The sequence below is a fragment of the Lissotriton helveticus genome, chromosome 8 (genome assembly GCF_964261635.1).
Source record: "Lissotriton helveticus chromosome 8, aLisHel1.1, whole genome shotgun sequence".
NCBI classification, from domain to species: Eukaryota; Metazoa; Chordata; class Amphibia; order Caudata; family Salamandridae; genus Lissotriton; species Lissotriton helveticus.
Window position 1 is genome coordinate 39907598 of NC_136069.1, and position 18709 is coordinate 39926306.

The 18709-nt window shown below is 45.6% G+C and overlaps 1 pseudogene; it reads left to right on the forward strand.

The window, feature by feature from the left end:
- Nucleotides 1-7767: 7767 nt before the first annotated feature.
- Nucleotides 7768-12673, forward strand: LOC144773697 (uncharacterized; annotated as a pseudogene).
- The last annotated feature ends 6036 nt before the right edge of the window (nucleotides 12674-18709 follow it).

Below are 18709 nucleotides of genomic sequence, written 5' to 3' on the forward strand. Positions count from 1 at the left end.
TATAATTTAGGTAATTATTCTTCGAATTTTATGGTCCTGAATGTTCAGTCTGATCCTACTCCAGACTCACCTGCTATTTCAGTATTACCAGTCAAAGGCGAATTATGTGTCCGAAATAACGGTTCCGTACATGTAGGACATAGTGATTGTACTACTATTGTCGAGTATAGTGACAGTGGGAAATCTATTTTCAAAGCTTCACGTCATTCTTATTTTGTTTGTGGTCAGACCGCATATGTTCGTCTGCCCCTCGATTGGGAGGGAACCTGTTACATTGCCTTCCTACTGCCACCAGTTTTCCTAGCCCCATCTGATTATCACAGAAACACACATCTAGTACACATTAGACATAGAAGGGAGATCGAGTCCCCGATTGTCGACCAAACTGAAACTGCTCTAGAACAGTATACAGATTTCAATAGAGGATTCTTTTTCTTTATAGGACCTATCCAGAATAGTAAGTTAATCCGTAGATTAACCAGAACCCTTGAGGCAGTAGTGAATGAGACTGCTTCTGCCCTAGGTAACTTAACCGAAGAGCAATCTGCTATGAGATTTGTCGTGCTCCAAAATCGTCTCGTTCTTGACGTCATACTGGCCGATAGAGGAGGAGCATGTAGAGTCATCGGATCTAGTTGCTGCATTTTCATTCCAAATAACGCGCCGTCTGTTTATTCAGCTATAACCAGACTTCATAAAATTGCCCATCAGTTACACCAGGATCCAGGCACCTGGACATGGTCCGGTTGGTTTTGGAGTATTATTTCTGCCTGGGGATGGAAAATATTGTCACTTCTAGGTATTGCAGTAGCGATCATATTCAGTTGCTGCCTCTGTATACAATGTGGCCCTGCGATTTGCGGCATTTGTGCTACCTCTTGTATTCCTAGTCCCAAGTCCCGTCCTAGATCCCGTTCCAAGAAAATTCGAGACGAGCAAATGATACTGTATGAAATGATAGATGGTATCATGAATATTGATGTTTCCTGATGGAAACGTAGTGACAAGGAGGGAATGTGGAAAAGTAAATTTTGCCATGTTCTGTGTCCCTACGTGTCCCCCATCTTATGTTGTATGTGCATGATTAATATGCATGTGTATTCCCCATGATCGATTAAAGACGCAATTACAGTTGTGTCCATCTCTAGTATGCCAGTTTCCAGTTCTCGTGAAAGCTACGAGTATTAGGCCTATGTAAAGCTACGTTGCCACGTTTCTCAGTGTGCACGTTATTTCATTGTAAAGTCCCTGTTTCTAGGCCTCAAAAGGGCCCGGACTCAGATTCAGCTCCTGTCTCCTGAACCCTCGCTGAGGAGCGATACAGCCCCCACCTGTATCCCTGACCCTTCACTTACTTCCTGCCTCACAGTGCCCGGCTCGGCCTGGCTCTGCCTGCCAGTCTGCCAAGAGTATGTTATGATTCCAGTTATCAGCCCAGCTCTCCTTCTCTGCATTCCTAAGCTACTGAATCGCATCAATAGTTTCCGTCATGGTCTAGCCTTTACGTCTCCATGTAAGAGAAATACTGTATTAATGGTCATTTAATATTCCTCAATACGCACTACATGTAGAATAATGCATGCACCAGTCTTAGTGTCTGTTAGCCTTTGCCCTGATAACTTTTGGATTCTATCAACATGTTCTCTAAACATCAGATACTAGATAGTGTTTAGGTACATGTCGCTCTGACTCTCCAGACTTTAGTCTCTCCTTCTAGCTCAGAAGTCATAGCCCCCAGCTTCTCCCTAGTTACACGTCATTGCCAGCTTGCGCGCACCACTAGGTTAGAGGTCCCGGCTCCTTAGGTAGCCCCCTCCATGTTTCCGCCCCATTTGTGACATATTCCGTTACGTTTACATCACATGTCTATGTATACGCCCTGTTCACGCCTCTTGTTACACCTCCTTTCTGCCTTATCTCTCGCGACTGTTACAGGCCCCACCCACTGTTACGCCTACTGTATGTACTGTAATGTATTTTGTTTAACTATATATGCTTGTGCACTGTTATTAAAAGTTGCTAGCCATCCCAGATCTTGCCCGTGCAGGTTGTCCTGTTCCTGTCCTTTATGCTGTATTAAACCTGCAAACTCCTACTACCTCGAATCTTGACTCTTATTTATTGAGCTATCTGTTATTGTTATATCTAGTCAAAAATAGAGGTATTATTTATTTATTTACCACACCTTTCTGGAGTCTAATCCGGTTTCAGTAATTGTGGGGCCAATAACTCTGCATGCTATTTGTCAAATTTCTCGGTGAACCCATCTATGCCAGGGGCTTTGCCATTCAGCAGAGTTCGAATAGCCTCTTTTACGTCTTCAGCTCTCACTAGTTACTTTAGATATTCTCTCTGCCCTGGCCAGAGCTATGCCAGAGCCACGCCAGAGCCACATCTCCGAAGTATTGATTCAGTTCGGTGAATGGTGCAGTGTTCTGTGGCTCATAGAGTCTCGCGTAATATTTCCTCATGGTCTCAAGTATATCTGAGTTCGAATATATTGCATTGCCATCCTCATCTACTAAGTGTACCACAAGTTCAGCGATTTCAGTTTCTGTGCAAGGCAGTGCCCGGGTCTCCCACCCTCCCCATATGCTCCAGCTACGTGAAGCTTGAACATGGCCTGTGATTTTTCTTCTGCACGGGTCTCAAATTCTGTCATGTGTTCTCTAATTGCTGCCAAAATAGCCCCAGTTGGTCAACATTCATACACTCTTTCTAATTAACTTAGCTTTTCTTTGGTATTGTTTAATTGTGTCAGAATAGTTTTCAGTACACCCGCCTGAGTGCCTATGCATGTCCCACATATCGTGTTTTAAAGGCTTTCCCCAGAGAGCTCCCACTACCTACAGAGCCTGTGTTTAATGCAAAAGAATTCGACAATCGCCCTCTGACTTTCTTCTTTAAAGGCCGAATCAAGGAGCTCTGTTGGACGGAAGCGGCAGGTAAATTGTGGAATGGTCGCATTCAGTATTTGTAAACGCATCAGGACTGTCGCATGATCGGACAGTGTCCTAGGGACACTCCTGTATCCACTGGCACACCTCAGTGGAGATGAGCCAGTAATCTAATCTAGACTGAGGATATAACTGTGCCCTCCTTCTGTGTGGGCTATCTCAATCTCCAGGTATCCACCAAGCCAGACTCCTCCGTCTCACTCTGTAGTACCATGGCTGCTTGTTTCCCAAGCCACACCATGTCTGCAGAGTGATCCTCCATCCGATTTAGATATGTATTTAAATTCCCTCCCCAAGTGACATCTGTTGGTGTTGCGAAATGTAGTTGTCTCCATGTGGACTTGAAGAACTCAGGGTAGTCTATGTTTGGTGCAAAAGTATTGACCAATGTAAACCGCAGTGTCTGCCAACTTCCTCCGCGCTATGAGGAGCCTACCCTGATCATCTGCATAGTGTGCTGCAAGCGTGAAGGGGACCCCACGTGTAATCAATAATAGAGCCCCTGTGAATATGTGGAGTAAGAGGAGGACAAACAACACACCGTCCCCACAGTGCAGTCCAAGTGCCCAACTAGGTGCGTTTCCTGTAGTATATTGTGTCTTTCTCGGAACCAAAGCACAAATCTGACCTTAGGGGGGATCGTTGAGGCCACGAACATTCCATGTAATAAAATTAATACTATAATTTGTTCTGGTCATTTTGTCCTCTCACACCATAATGATGTTCTATTCTTTTTATGTTGCACTGTGAGCCAAGGAGCCATATATGTCATGCATGTGCATATAGCATCACAATAGCCCAACATCCACCTCCTCACACTTAAGCAGCCCCAACTAGCCAATGACATCTCCAATAAACAATCAACATGCATACTTTCAACAATGACATAACTTTCAAGGTGCCCAGCATGCAGGAAATAAGCAGCATCTCATTATTTGCAACGGTCTGGCACAGTCTCTTAGCAGCCCTCTGGCGCATTGTTTCCAGCACAAGGTCTATGTGCCCTCACTTCAGGGCGCGAAGGGCCTCGTAGCCTTGCCAATAATCGATTACAGGCAGGTGGACACAATGCCTTACTAGATCTCTGGCAGTGTCAATCTCGCTCCACTCATCCTGGGCCCTTCACCTCTCGCACAGCAGTTCGGAGCAGGCCCTATCCCACAGAGGCGCCGCTCTTCTTCCAGTGTGATGTGCAGCTCTGTAGGCCTATGCCGTGGCCTGGATTAGTCCACACACCCTGCAACGGTGTCACCGTCTGCCACTATGTTGCTGGTGGGATGCCGTGACAACCTGCGCACACCTCCGCTCATCGATCCCGGCTATTGGCCACACTCTTAGGCTCCGTTTTTTGGTTGCGTCTCTGCTCCGTAGACCGAGAGACTATGTGGCGCAGGGGCCCGACCTCAGCTCCCAGCCAGCCGCTTCGTACCCTCCTTCTCCTCTCAGTGGTGTTCCACTCTGCCCAGCGGGTTTATCTGTCGCCGGGCACATCAGTCCTCTTTGGCCTTCGTAGAGATTAGGTTTTACCACAGATGGTGGAGGAGGGCCTGATCATAAACGGATATTTAGAACCCAGCTGGCAGAACAACACTAATGTGCCGCCATGTTGTCTTGGGCTCTCCGGCTCCCCCCTTCTGAGACAGAGGAATTGAAGAAAGGTGAGTCATTACTGGCTCCAACATGAGTAACGTGTCATTGTACAGTGTAGTGTGACACCTTCAAAAATGCTAAGCATATTTAATCAAACCCACGCAATGATGAAACCCACAAAGGGTTGCAGTATATGATAAAAGCTTCTGGAGAGGCAACTAATTTATTTGTACGTTATTAAGGAATTTCCTAGGCTTGAATTTGTGCTAATTTGTTTATGGCTTGCATGTTATAACATTCATATAACCATGAATAAATCTAATTAGAATTCAGTTTCTCTGCCACTAAGTGATGAGACTCTCAGGTTGAGTAATTGCCTTCAACACAGTGTTTGCATAACAGATATCTTTGTTTCTGTATAGTTCAGTTCTGTGCACATTTGATCACTTTGAAAACTTATGTAGGCCTGGGCGGAGTTCATGGAGTTTTACTTCACAGAACTCTGCGAAGTGCCAGAAAACTCTACCTCGGTCTGCGGTGGTCCGCCAGTGGCCGAGTCTGTTAGTTTGCGCTGCTCGCACTGATTTGTAGCGCCGGGAGTTTGTCCCATGCTGCAAAATCAGCTCAAACAGCACTACACGTCGCACCAGAGGGTGCTGCTGCTCGATTAGACATTGTACTCGGGCGACAACTTCCTTATCATGAGCAGCAGATTTCTGCCACAATCGCCAATGTGGAGATATCTCGCCAGGAGGAGGCTCAGGGTGCAATTGTTTCTCATGACCACTCGCTAACTTACCGTTGATGAGCCGCTCAAGAGAAAAAACCCGGATCTGCGTCACTTTGCGGTGTATTTCGGAACTCCACTTGGAGTGGGAAAAACTCCACAAACTCTGCCGGCAGAGCATAATTCTTCGCCCACCCCTAATCTTATGGCTCAATTTACAGTTTGGTGGAGGGAGGGTATTTAATCACAAAAGTGACGGTGATCGCTTTTCCCCCAAACCAAAGGTATTCCCACCCTATTTAGTCAGAAGAATTGACAACTTTCTGTGAACAAATCCCCCATTTGTTCTGTTGACGGAAAGCACCCTCAGGCGGCACAGCTGAGTAAGGGACAGCTGACCAAGGGCATAGCACCATCCACCTTATTTAGGGTAAGCAATGTGAAGTCTTTTTTTCTCCCTGTTACCTGGCAATATAACTTGGCAGAAAAAAAAACACAGAGACATCAATACCGACAGAAAAAATTCCCTGAGTGTGTCAGTGAATTGTTTTTTTTTCAATTACAAGCTCCCACTTGTTGAAAATAAAAAACTGTAGTAAATGTTGGTAAATCAGCATCGGCTGTCCACCAAACATTTAGTACCTTGATGGTAACTGCTGGGCAAGCAGTGATCTATAAATTTAGCGGATGATAATCTGTCTGCCAAACTAGATCAGGTCCTTATTTTCTGTGTTAATTAAAGCTCTGATCAAGGGAGTATAAGGCATCTTTGTTTTTGGCGTATCCATGCCTTGGATCACAGGTATCATTTTTTGAGTTTGAAACTGTGCCTTTGAGAGCTCTGATCTGCCACACAAATATACATGGAAACATTCATCAAGTAGTTGTTGTGTTCGTACTCCCTAACCTGAACTCTTCGTTCCTCTTTAGCCTTCCCATTGCAAATCACAGAAAAGGGTGTGTGCCTTCCAATCACTGTTCCCACACTGTGGAATTCTCTTCCTTTATATCTCTGATCGATGCCTGAAAACACTTCTAAAAACTTGGCTATTTGTTCAATAAAACCTTAACCTCTGGCTGCAGCTTCCTCTACTTTAGCACCTAAAAACTGCAGTTGGTATTGCTGTGCTCCTCGAATAACTGGAATAAACAAATGTCTTTAAATCTTTCTTATTTATCCCAATATTTGCTGTGGACATCTCCAATTAATGATAATGTCTTTATGTCAATTCATGTTGGTTACTGGATTTCACATCCATGTTTTTGTTGTAATCCATGGTGTCAGCAGAGTCATGTTTACCAATTTTACCTTCTTCTTCCTGTGTCTGGTCATTGGATTCCAGATACCTGTGTCCATTATAATTTGTGTTTTGAACATTGTTAGTGGAAGACTAACAATGTGCTCTGGAGCTCGTTACAAGTTTACAAATGTTTTGGTTCATGTGAATAAAATACTGTGGTCACTATATCATGTTTATACTATTTCTATACTAATGCGCTGTGACTATCACTTACAATTGTGTTCCTGGCTTTTGTTATTTCATTTCCATATAAGGAAACAAATAGATTTTTTTTAATGCTGATATTGGTATTTTGGCTCATAAAATGCTAACGCTTATATATTTTTTCTTCCCTTAAGTGAAAGAAATCCAGAATAACAGCAATGGTCCGATGAATATTGTGGACACCAGGAATTGCAATTCAACCTTTGAGACAAAAAAACAGTGTTTGGAGACTTTATTTCACTAAAGAAGCTCTACAGTTGTTACTGATGTGCACTCATTGCGCAAACAGTGAAGAATTGGTAGCAGACACCAACGGAATGATGAGTGTTTGATGAATGTGACATAGCACCTCACACCAAAGGACTGAGGAGTATCTCATGAACATGTCTACATATTAACATTACAAGGAACTCAAGTGACCTACAAAGGAGAAAGACCACACAAATATATAGAATGTAATAAATGTTTCCAGGCTAAAGTAACTAGGATAACAATAGAAAATGTATACATGGAACACTATCCATGGGCAAATCAACTCCTTGCTGTCTTCTGCGTAAAAGGCGACTCTAAAAACACATAAAAATATCCCCTCTTGAGAGGCTAGCACAGAGCTTTGCCATGTAAATAAATACTGAATATGAGAAGAGTGCATAATATGAAAAACGGCTATCTTCTAACAAATCACATGTGCCATACAGGAAAAAGATCATATTTGTGCACTAGATGTGCTTTAAAATGGCACCTAATGCTGTAATATTGACTTCATACCGACGAGAAAGGAAATAGGAGAGCCAATGGAGAAATTATGCCGCCACGCTGTTAACTTAGCCGAACACCTGTACGCAGTGGGACGAGCCATAGAAATGATTTACTTGGTTTATCAATGCAAAGGCACTTCATTTAGGTGAGCAACTTTGCAGTTGTAACGCTACTGGTAAGATTTTAGAGTGTATATAGGTTCTTTTTCATCTATATGTGTAAGTAAAATGTAGCTAACTTGAAAGTACTAACTTGGACAGACACGGGAGAAGCTACATGCATTCACACAGTTTCTCTAGGATTTGATTTCAATGAATAATTATTTAAACATAATGTGTGCATTATGGAGGAGGCATACAAATAATCTAAATGCGACAGAGATTTTTATATAAATATCCATCTGGAAAAACATCAAGGAGATCTCAGTATATTAAGACATAATACATCTACAGTGTTTACCAAGACTTTTATTAGAAAAAGCAATTTGATAGCAGGCAAACAAAACTATATTGAAAAATAAAAACATTTCAATGTCCCAAATGTAAAGGCTCTATCACAAATGGCTCTCTCATTGGACGAAAGTCTGTCTACACTGAACTAAGACCGTGTAAATGCACTAAGTGTGTCCAGACGTTCATTACAAAGGCACAGAAGATGATAGATCAACAGCGTCATACAGGTGAAGGTTTTGAGTGCCACAAGGCTTTCAATGAAAAGGATGAACTAATACTACATCACAGAAATCGCACTACGGAGAAACCATATAAATGTTCTCAATGTGACCAGACTTTAAAGAATATGAATAATTTATAATCACATGAGAGAATTCACTCTGGGAAAAAACCATATAGATGCTATGAATGTAATAACAAAAACAACAAGTGATGGACTGAATGTGGATCAATGTCACACACTCCCCCAGTCAAAAGATCTGGGCCCAAATCCATCGTTTTTTTGCACTCCACACCACCCTGGGTTAGACAATGGCGATATGCAAATCAGCTCTGACCCTGTTGCCCCATGGGAACAGTCCAGTCCGAACTACAAAAGCCATGTCCTTCCCAGAACGGAATCAAGCATCCGAGGACCGGACCGGTTTCGAGGTAACACCTCTCTTCAGCCCGGCTAGCTTGACTCCAAGTGGTGTGGAGTGCCTGGGACCCACGTCTGGGCATCCCCAGCGCACTTAGGGCGGCAATTGCAAAAACAACAAGTGATGGACTGAATGTGGATCAATGTCACACACTCCCCCAGTCAAAAGATCTGGGCCCAAATCCATCGTTTTTTTGCACTCCACACCACCCTGGGTTAGACAATGGCGATATGCAAATCAGCTCTGACCCTGTTGCCCCATGGGAACAGTCCAGTCCGAACTACAAAAGCCATGTCCTTCCCAGAACGGAATCAAGCATCCGAGGACCGGACCGGTTTCGAGGTAACACCTCTCTTCAGCCCGGCTAGCTTGACTCCAAGTGGTGTGGAGTGCCTGGGACCCACGTCTGGGCATCCCCAGCGCACTTAGGGCGGCAATTGCAAAAACAACAAGTGATGGACTGAATGTGGATCAATGTCACACACTCCCCCAGTCAAAAGATCTGGGCCCAAATCCATCGTTTTTTTGCACTCCACACCACCCTGGGTTAGACAATGGCGATATGCAAATCAGCTCTGACCCTGTTGCCCCATGGGAACAGTCCAGTCCGAACTACAAAAGCCATGTCCTTCCCAGAACGGAATCAAGCATCCGAGGACCAGACCGGTTTCGAGGTAACACCTCTCTTCAGCCCGGCTAGCTTGACTCCAAGTGGTGTGGAGTGCCTGGGACCCACGTCTGGGCATCCCCAGCGCACTTAGGGCGGCAATTGCAAAAACAACAAGTGATGGACTGAATGTGGATCAATGTCACACACTCCCCCAGTCAAAAGATCTGGGCCCAAATCCATCGTTTTTTTGCACTCCACACCACCCTGGGTTAGACAATGGCGATATGCAAATCAGCTCTGACCCTGTTGCCCCATGGGAACAGTCCAGTCCGAACTACAAAAGCCATGTCCTTCCCAGAACGGAATCAAGCATCCGAGGACCGGACCGGTTTCGAGGTAACACCTCTCTTCAGCCCGGCTAGCTTGACTCCAAGTGGTGTGGAGTGCCTGGGACCCACGTCTGGGCATCCCCAGCGCACTTAGGGCGGCAATTGCAAAAACAACAAGTGATGGACTGAATGTGGATCAATGTCACACACTCCCCCAGTCAAAAGATCTGGGCCCAAATCCATCGTTTTTTTGCACTCCACACCACCCTGGGTTAGACAATGGCGATATGCAAATCAGCTCTGACCCTGTTGCCCCATGGGAACAGTCCAGTCCGAACTACAAAAGCCATGTCCTTCCCAGAACGGAATCAAGCATCCGAGGACCGGACCGGTTTCGAGGTAACACCTCTCTTCAGCCCGGCTAGCTTGACTCCAAATGGTGTGGAGTGCCTGGGACCCACGTCTGGGCATCCCCAGCGCACTTAGGGCGGCAATTGCAAAAACAACAAGTGATGGACTGAATGTGGATCAATGTCACACACTCCCCCAGTCAAAAGATCTGGGCCCAAATCCATCGTTTTTTTGCACTCCACACCACCCTGGGTTAGACAATGGCGATATGCAAATCAGCTCTGACCCTGTTGCCCCATGGGAACAGTCCAGTCCGAACTACAAAAGCCATGTCCTTCCCAGAACGGAATCAAGCATCCGAGGACCGGACCGGTTTCGAGGTAACACCTCTCTTCAGCCCGGCTAGCTTGACTCCAAGTGGTGTGGAGTGCCTGGGACCCACGTCTGGGCATCCCCAGCGCACTTAGGGCGGCAATTGCAAAAACAACAAGTGACGGACTGAATGTGGATCAATGTCACACACTCCCCCAGTCAAAAGATCTGGGCCCAAATCCATCGTTTTTTTGCACTCCACACCACCCTGGGTTAGACAATGGCGATATGCAAATCAGCTCTGACCCTGTTGCCCCATGGGAACAGTCCAGTCCGAACTACAAAAGCCATGTCCTTCCCAGAACGGAATCAAGCATCCGAGGACCGGACCGGTTTCGAGGTAACACCTCTCTTCAGCCCGGCTAGCTTGACTCCAAGTGGTGTGGAGTGCCTGGGACCCACGTCTGGGCATCCCCAGCGCACTTAGGGCGGCAATTGCAAAAACAACAAGTGATGGACTGAATGTGGATCAATGTCACACACTCCCCCAGTCAAAAGATCTGGGCCCAAATCCATCGTTTTTTTGCACTCCACACCACCCTGGGTTAGACAATGGCGATATGCAAATCAGCTCTGACCCTGTTGCCCCATGGGAACAGTCCAGTCCGAACTACAAAAGCCATGTCCTTCCCAGAACGGAATCAAGCATCCGAGGACCGGACCGGTTTCGAGGTAACACCTCTCTTCAGCCCGGCTAGCTTGACTCCAAGTGGTGTGGAGTGCCTGGGACCCACGTCTGGGCATCCCCAGCACACTTAGGGCGTCAATTGCAAAAACAACAAGTGATGGACTGAATGTGGATCAATGTCACACACTCCCCCAGTCAAAAGATCTGGGCCCAAATCCATCGTTTTTTTGCACTCCACACCACCCTGGGTTAGACAATGGCGATATGCAAATCAGCTCTGACCCTGTTGCCCCATGGGAACAGTCCAGTCCGAACTACAAAAGCCATGTCCTTCCCAGAACGGAATCAAGCATCCGAGGATGAATGTAATAAGGCTTTCATGCAAAAGAGTGATTTACCATCACATAAGATAATTCACACTGGTGAAAAACCATATAGATGTTCTGAATGTAATAAGACTTATAGTGAAAAAGCAGGTCTGATAAGCCGTCTGAGAACACATACTAGCGAGAAACCTTATAAGTGTTCTGAATGTGAGAAGGCTTTCTGTTCAAAGTCAGCGCTGATAATACATCAGCGAGTTCACACTGGGATAAAACCTTATGGATGTTCTAAATGTAAGAGGGCTTTCACTACAAAAGGACAGTTAAAGAGACATCAAATGTCACACAGTGGTGAGACTCCTTACAAATGTTCTGAGTGTGACAAGTGTTTTATCACAAAGGGCCAGCTAATAATGCATCATAGAAATCACACCGGCGAGAAACCATATGAATGTTCTGAATGTCAAAAAGCTTTTAACGGAATAGGTGGACTAATCAGTCACCAGAGAACTCACACTGGTGAGAAACCATATAAATGTTCTGAATGTGAGAAGGCTTTCAGTACAAAGGCACCGCTGATAACACATCAGCGAGTTCACACTGGGATAAAACCTTATGGATGTTCGGAATGTGAGAAGGCTTTCATTACAAAAGAACAGTTAAGGAGACATCACATGTCTCACAGCGGTGAGATTCCATACAAATGTTCTGAGTGTGATAAGGGTTTCAAAACCAGATTTCTTCTAATGCGGCATCTGAGCGATCACACTGGTGTGAAACCATATAAGTGTACTGACTGTGACAAGGCATTCAAACAAAAATATGTACTGTCATTACACCAGAGAAATCACAAGGGAGAGAAACCATATAAATGCTCCGAATGTGACAAGGCTTTCGTTCTGAAGACTGACCTATTAGTACATCAGAGATATCACACTGGAGAGAAACCCTTTAAATGTTCTGAATGTGACAAGTCATACGTTCTGAAGAAAAGACTGACAGTACATCAGAGAACTCACACTGGAGAGAAACCTTATAAATGTTCTGAATGTGATAAGGCTTTCAAGCGGAATGATAATCTGTACATACACAAGAGAGTCCACACGGGGGAGTCACCATATAAATGTACAGAATGTGACAAGACTTTCAGGCGAAGGGGTCATCTTTCAGTTCATCTGAAAATCCACACAGGGGAAAAACCATATAAATGTACTAAATGTGACAAGGCTTTCAAGCAAAAGAGTCATCTTTCAGTTCATCTGAAAACCCACACAGGGGAGAAACCATATAAATGTACTAAATGTGACAAGGCTTTCAAGCAAAAGAGTCATCTTTCAATTCATCAGAATATCCACAGAGGGAAGAAACAATATGAATGTTCTACCTGATAGAGATTTCTAGCTGCAGATTCCTTACCGTAGAAATTCCAATCATGCGTCAGACTGGATCCGGAAGATTTTTCATGAGCAGTGCCCCTAAGCACCAGTAGGTGACGCCGGGTCGGCTTTGCGTCCATCTGCTTCGTCAGCACCGAAAATGACATTGCAGTACCTATATAGACATCACCCACGCGTGCTGACATCAGTTCTTCTCTTTCCGTGCCAGCCTAAGGTGATCCAGAGAAGAGCTACCCCTTTGTCACTTTTTGACAGGCCTTTTTTTCAAAGTTATGTTGACTTCTTTTGAGGTTTACCTCCTGGTGTGTCGAGGATGTCCTTGCGTAAGTCAAATTTTTAGCCCTGCGGTGCCTGTCAGTGTGCGATGATGGCGACGGACCTGCACATCGTTTTACTTTCGAGTTTTGAACGCAGCCACAGCACCCAGGTGGGCTCCGATTGATACCCCCAACGCTCCAAAGCCTTTAAGGGAGCAGTCCCTGGAACTGAAAGTGGTCCGGCAAATGACTCTAAAGCGGATGAAATCCTAGTCGAGGGGAGGGTCCTGGGATCATTCGTGCGGCCCGAAGTCCTCTTTGTCCTGCTCGAAGTCATTGAAAAATTCAGGTAGGAGGCATAAGAAGAAGAGTAAGAAGTCAAAGCATTCTTTGGCTTCTAGTTGATCTGCTGAGAAGATGAAGGAGCCTTCGCGATCTAGGCCTCGTTCTCTGTTCCGACTTCCTGTTTTATTGAATTTCTGAAGGCTGGTTCGCCCCCCCAACCCCCGCCTCCCAGTTAAGAGAGCTCAATGAGGTTATGCACCTACTTTTTGGGTGGTCTGGCCTGATAACGTGCATTCAGGTGCCGTGGGGGTCCAGGGGACCACCTCTGATTTCTTGCCGCCAGCTCGGGTGGGGCACCATGGATCCATTCCTGGATTCAGACTGCCACCAGTCGAGCCATCTTGACCTTCCCCAGCACCAGTGCTCCCCACACGTTCGGCTTTATTGGCATCCTCATGGAGCTGGAGAGGTGTCGCTCGTTGCCCACTCTGACACCAGGAGCCTTGCCTCCCAGATTGGAGTCTAATTTTCATCGGCTAGGCCCCGGGGGAGGGGGGGGAGACTGTGAGGGGTCGATGGTCCCTTTAGAATACCAGCCCTATGATGATCAAGGTGTGGACTGTTGTGAGGACCTGTGTGAGGCCAGTCGCCTGGATACTTCTCCATATGCTGGTCTGCCTTCTACCGTCGCAGAAGAGTGCATCGTACACGATGGTGGTGCGTATAGCAGCTAAGGTCCTGAACCTTCAGTTTCCCATGGTGGCAGTTAAGACTAATCTTTTGACGGAGGTGCTGCAATCAAGAGTCTCTGCTGAAACCAGAAATCTCCGCTTTGAAACCCTTACTTCCATTCGATGATGCCCTCATAGATGTCCTTTTGGGTACCTGGTCAAAACACAGTGGCTCTTGTGAACTGGACGATTGCCCACCACCATTGCCCTGCACATGGGGATCTCCACTTCCTCTCCCAACATCCTACCCCTGAGAGGTTGGTGGGCCAAGTCTCCACCTCCTATGGTGCTTTTCCTAACGCTCCCCTTAGTAGGAAATCCAAGAGGCTGGACTCATTTGTGAAGATGTTTTCTTCCGCCAGCCTGGCGTTGCGGTTTGTGATGACTACATGCCTATAGGGCTAGTATTCCCTCTTTCTGCGGGATACAGTTGTGCAAGTGCTGCAACGAGTTGCGGAGGTGGCCCAGGCTTTACTCCCCCAAGTTGTTGCTGACAGAAGAGATGCAGCAAAGTTAACGATTCAATGTGGACTTGATATGACTGATTCGCTGGTAGAGTGATTTCAGCAACAGTGACCCTTGGGTGCCATGCCTGGCTGAGAACACCTGGCTTCTCAGGGAATATCAAGGCTTCCCTCATGGACATGCCCTTTGATGGCACCCAACTCTTCGGAGAAAAGGCAGATTTAGTGACTATCGATTTAGGGATTCTCGTACTACGGCTAGGCCCTTTGGCCTCTCTGCGGCCTCACGTCCACCCCAATCTGCCTTTCGCTGCTTTCGAAACTCCTAGCCATGACAATTCCAGCCCAGCCACCGCATTGTGCAGGCTCCCCAGCCTCTGTGTGACTAAGGGCGCAGTACCCACAGACCTCTTGGGTCAGGTGGTAGCAGTCTAGTCTGTCCACCGCCGCTACAACAGCCACCAAACCCTCCTAGTCTACTCCTTTACCACCATGGCCATCCAGTTTGTGGCTGGATTCGCCATCGCCTGCCCCGCTGGTAGTTCATAACAGTAAGTGGTGAGTTTTGCAGAGACTATCCCTCCCCCCAATGGCACCATCTCACAATCGACTGATGGGGGATCATCTATCCTTTTTCCGCGAGGAGGTCACAATATATTTGGCCAAGGGGGCCATGGAGAGGGTTCCGGTGCCAGAAGTAGGCTGTGGTTGTTATTCCCGCTACTTTCTGGTTCCCAAAAAGGACAAGGGCCTTCATCCTATCCTCGGTCTCCGTAGCCTCAATCTCTTTCTCAGGAATGAGAAATTCAAAATGCTCAAGTTGGCTCAGGTCTTGTCTTCCCTAGACCCTGGAGACTGGATGGTAGCATTGGACTTGCAGGACACCAGGTTTCACACACCCATCCAGCCTTCCTATCGGTGCTATCTGCAGTTGAGTGTAGGCCACAAGCATTTTCAGTTCACTTTGCTCCCTTTTGGCTTTACCAGAGCCCTTTGGGTGTTCACCAAGGTGATGGTGGTGGTTGCAGCTCATCTGGAGTGCCAATCTTCCCCTATCTCGACAACTGGCTGTTGAAGGCGGGCTCATCCTAGGCTGTTTCCCACCTCCAGACAACGGTGAACCTCCTGGACTCGCTGTGGTTCACTATCAAGGTGCCTAAGTCACACCTGGTTCCCTGTCAGACACTCCCTTTCATCTGAGCCGTTATGGACCCAGTGCAGTTTCGGGCTTGTCCTCCCACATGGCGAGTCCTGGATATTCAGGTTGCTGGGCCTCATGTCCTTCTGCATACTACTGGTGACACATGCCAGATGGTATATGCAAGTTCTGCAGTGGGACCTAACGCTCCATTGGGTGCAGCATCAGAGGAATCTCTGACCTGATCCAGATCTCTGAGGGAACTGTGAACGATCTGCAGTGGTGACTCATAAACTGTGATTAGTTCAGAGGCAGACCCTTATCCCTTCCCCCAACCAGATCTCACAGTGTTGACAGATGCCTCACTCCTGGGAAGGAGATGGTGATGGGGTAGCCATCTGGGAGAGGTGGAGATCAGAGGACTCCACATCAACCTGTTGGAGCTCCAAGCAATCTGGCTGGCTTTGAAAGTCTTTCTTCCCTTCATCAGGAGAAGGTTGGTGCAAGTGTTCATTAACACCACCGCCATGTGGTACTGCAACAAGCAGGATGGGTGGGGTTGTGGACCCTCTGCCAAGAGGCCCTGCGTCTCTGGACATGGCTGGAATGACAGCGCGTTTCCCTGCTGTTTCAACATCTAGCCAGTTCTCTGAACGCCAGAGCTGACAAACTCAGCTGAAGATGCCCAACAGATCACGAATGGCATCTCCATCCAGAGGTGGTGAAGGGTCTCTTTCAGCAGTGGGGAGAGCCTTGGTTAGATCTGTTCCCCACCGCTGAGAACGCACAATGTCAACATTATTGTGTGCTGCAATTTCCAAGGTGGCACCCGCTCAGAGACGCTTTTCTTCTCAAGTGGAGCTCAGGCATCCTTTATGCATTTCTGCCCAAACCATTCCTTCCAATCTCAAGAAGATCAAGAACGACCGGGCCCAAGTCATCCTTGTGCCTCTGGACTGGGCAAGGAGAGTCTGGAATTCTGAGCTCATGAGCATGGTCATCGATCCTCAGGCTGCCCCTTCGGGAGAATCTTCTGTCACAGCAGCAGTAGAGGGTTCTCTACCTGAATCAGTCCACTCTCCACCTTCTTGTGTGGAGATTGAAGGGTGCCATTTGACAACTTTTGACCTCCTCCCAAAGTCTGTAATGTTATCTTGGCAGCCATTCGTCCCGCTGCCCAGACATATGCCTGCCGTTGGAAGAAATTTGTGGCATGGTGTTCTAAAAAAATCTGTTGATTCTTTTTCTGCTCCTCTTTTTAAGGTTCTGGTTTTTGTCTCATCTCTTGCCCAGCAGGGCTCTGCTCTGGTCATTGTTAATGGCTATCTCTTTACTATTTCTGCCTTCTTGAGGTTGCCTGATTAACCTTTGTTCAAGTTTCCTATTGTCGTGAAAAGAAACTGACGTCAGAGCACTTCGGTGGCTCCTATATAGGTACTGCAATGTCACTTCCGGCGGTGGATGACCCAACGATGGATGCGGAGCGTGCAGAGATACTGCTCACGAAAAATCTTCCAGATCCAGTCAGACGCATTGGGGAAATTCTAAAGTAAGGAATCTGTGGCTAGATGTTGTCTCTATCAGAGAAGGCGTTACTGAAGGTAAGTAATTTGTTTGAACGTGACAAGGCATTCACTAGAAAGAGAATGTTGAGGACACAGTGGTGAGAAACTATATAAATGTTCTGAATGTTCTAAAGCTTTTAGACATAAAGGTAGGCTAGTGCATCATTGGAGAAGCCAAACACCTTTACCACATGTGTAGATCTAGTGACAAATGAGATAATTTACAACAGAGAAACCAAGAAAATTTATTTAATTTGACAACCCTTTCAAGTAAAAAGATAATCACCCACTCCATCTGAGTGGAAATAAAGGAAAGAAATGATATTAATGTACTAAGGGCCTGATCATGGGTTACGTCATTATTTGGTGCCCCTGTTACATAACGATACCACAGGGTACGTTCTTTATCATTAGTGATAAATACCACCTGCTGCGAGTGTATGGGGGAATTAACATGCAGATTTTGGTGTTAAACAGACCAAAATCAGCTTGATACTGATAAATAACGATACCACAGGGTACTTTCTTTATCATTAGTGATAAATAACACCTGTTGCGAGTTTATGGGGAATTAACATGCAGATTTTGGTGTTAAACACACCCAAATCTGCTTGATACTATAAATACCGTATGTTTTCCTCAGTTAAATTTTGGTGGGTTTGACCTGCTGAAATTTAACAAGGGTTGTTATTTAACGCCTCCTCTAAATATCTAAAGTGTTAAATATGTTCAAACTCATAATTCCGACCCGTGCATAAATAGGGGTTAATATTACAAGCAACTCTTAATAGGCTCAAAGTGTAAAAAGTCTTTCACTACATAGGGTGATCATTTGACAGTCATTGTAGACTGAAATTATACACATATTCTGAATGAAAAATGTTCATTACAGATATATCACTAATAATACACAAGAGAACTCACATGAGTGTGAAACCGTATTTATGTTCTGAATATGACAAGACCTTCAAGTAAAAAAGTTGTCTGTCATGGCATCAGAAAGTCCACACCAGGGAAATCAGGAAATCCTCTAAATATTTCATATTTTAACATGAATTTAATTGAATAATTATACCTGATTCAGAGCAGACAGAGGCTTGGGCATACAGGAACGTGACATGGCTAAAGGAATCCATCCTTCGTCAACAGTAGTGACCTAAATGTTCAGAATACCGTACAGCCTGGGGAGATGAGAGTATGTGCTGATTTCATCATTACATGTCGCCATTCAATGTACATTTCAAAACGATTGTAGAAGAAACCCAGTAAATGAAGAAAAATCAGGACTACACGCAGAATAACTGAATAACCATTTAAGCAACAGAGCAACCAGAAGGAAACTAGAAACTTGGGCGGAACTTAATATATATATAGTGAAAAGTACAAGGTACTACAGAAACCTCATACTGATTAAAATAGAGACATAACCAGTTATATGTGCTCATGAAAATATAAAATGAAACTCAGAAAGGGTAGATAACTCCTAACATACCAGGTTAGTTGAAATTCTAAAATATTGTTTTCCAAATGTGTAGAAAAAAGTGAACAATCCAAAAGATGCAGGATCTGTAATACAGGAAAGATACAGCAGACGTTGGTCACTTTACCAGATTCCAGTATTGTCCACA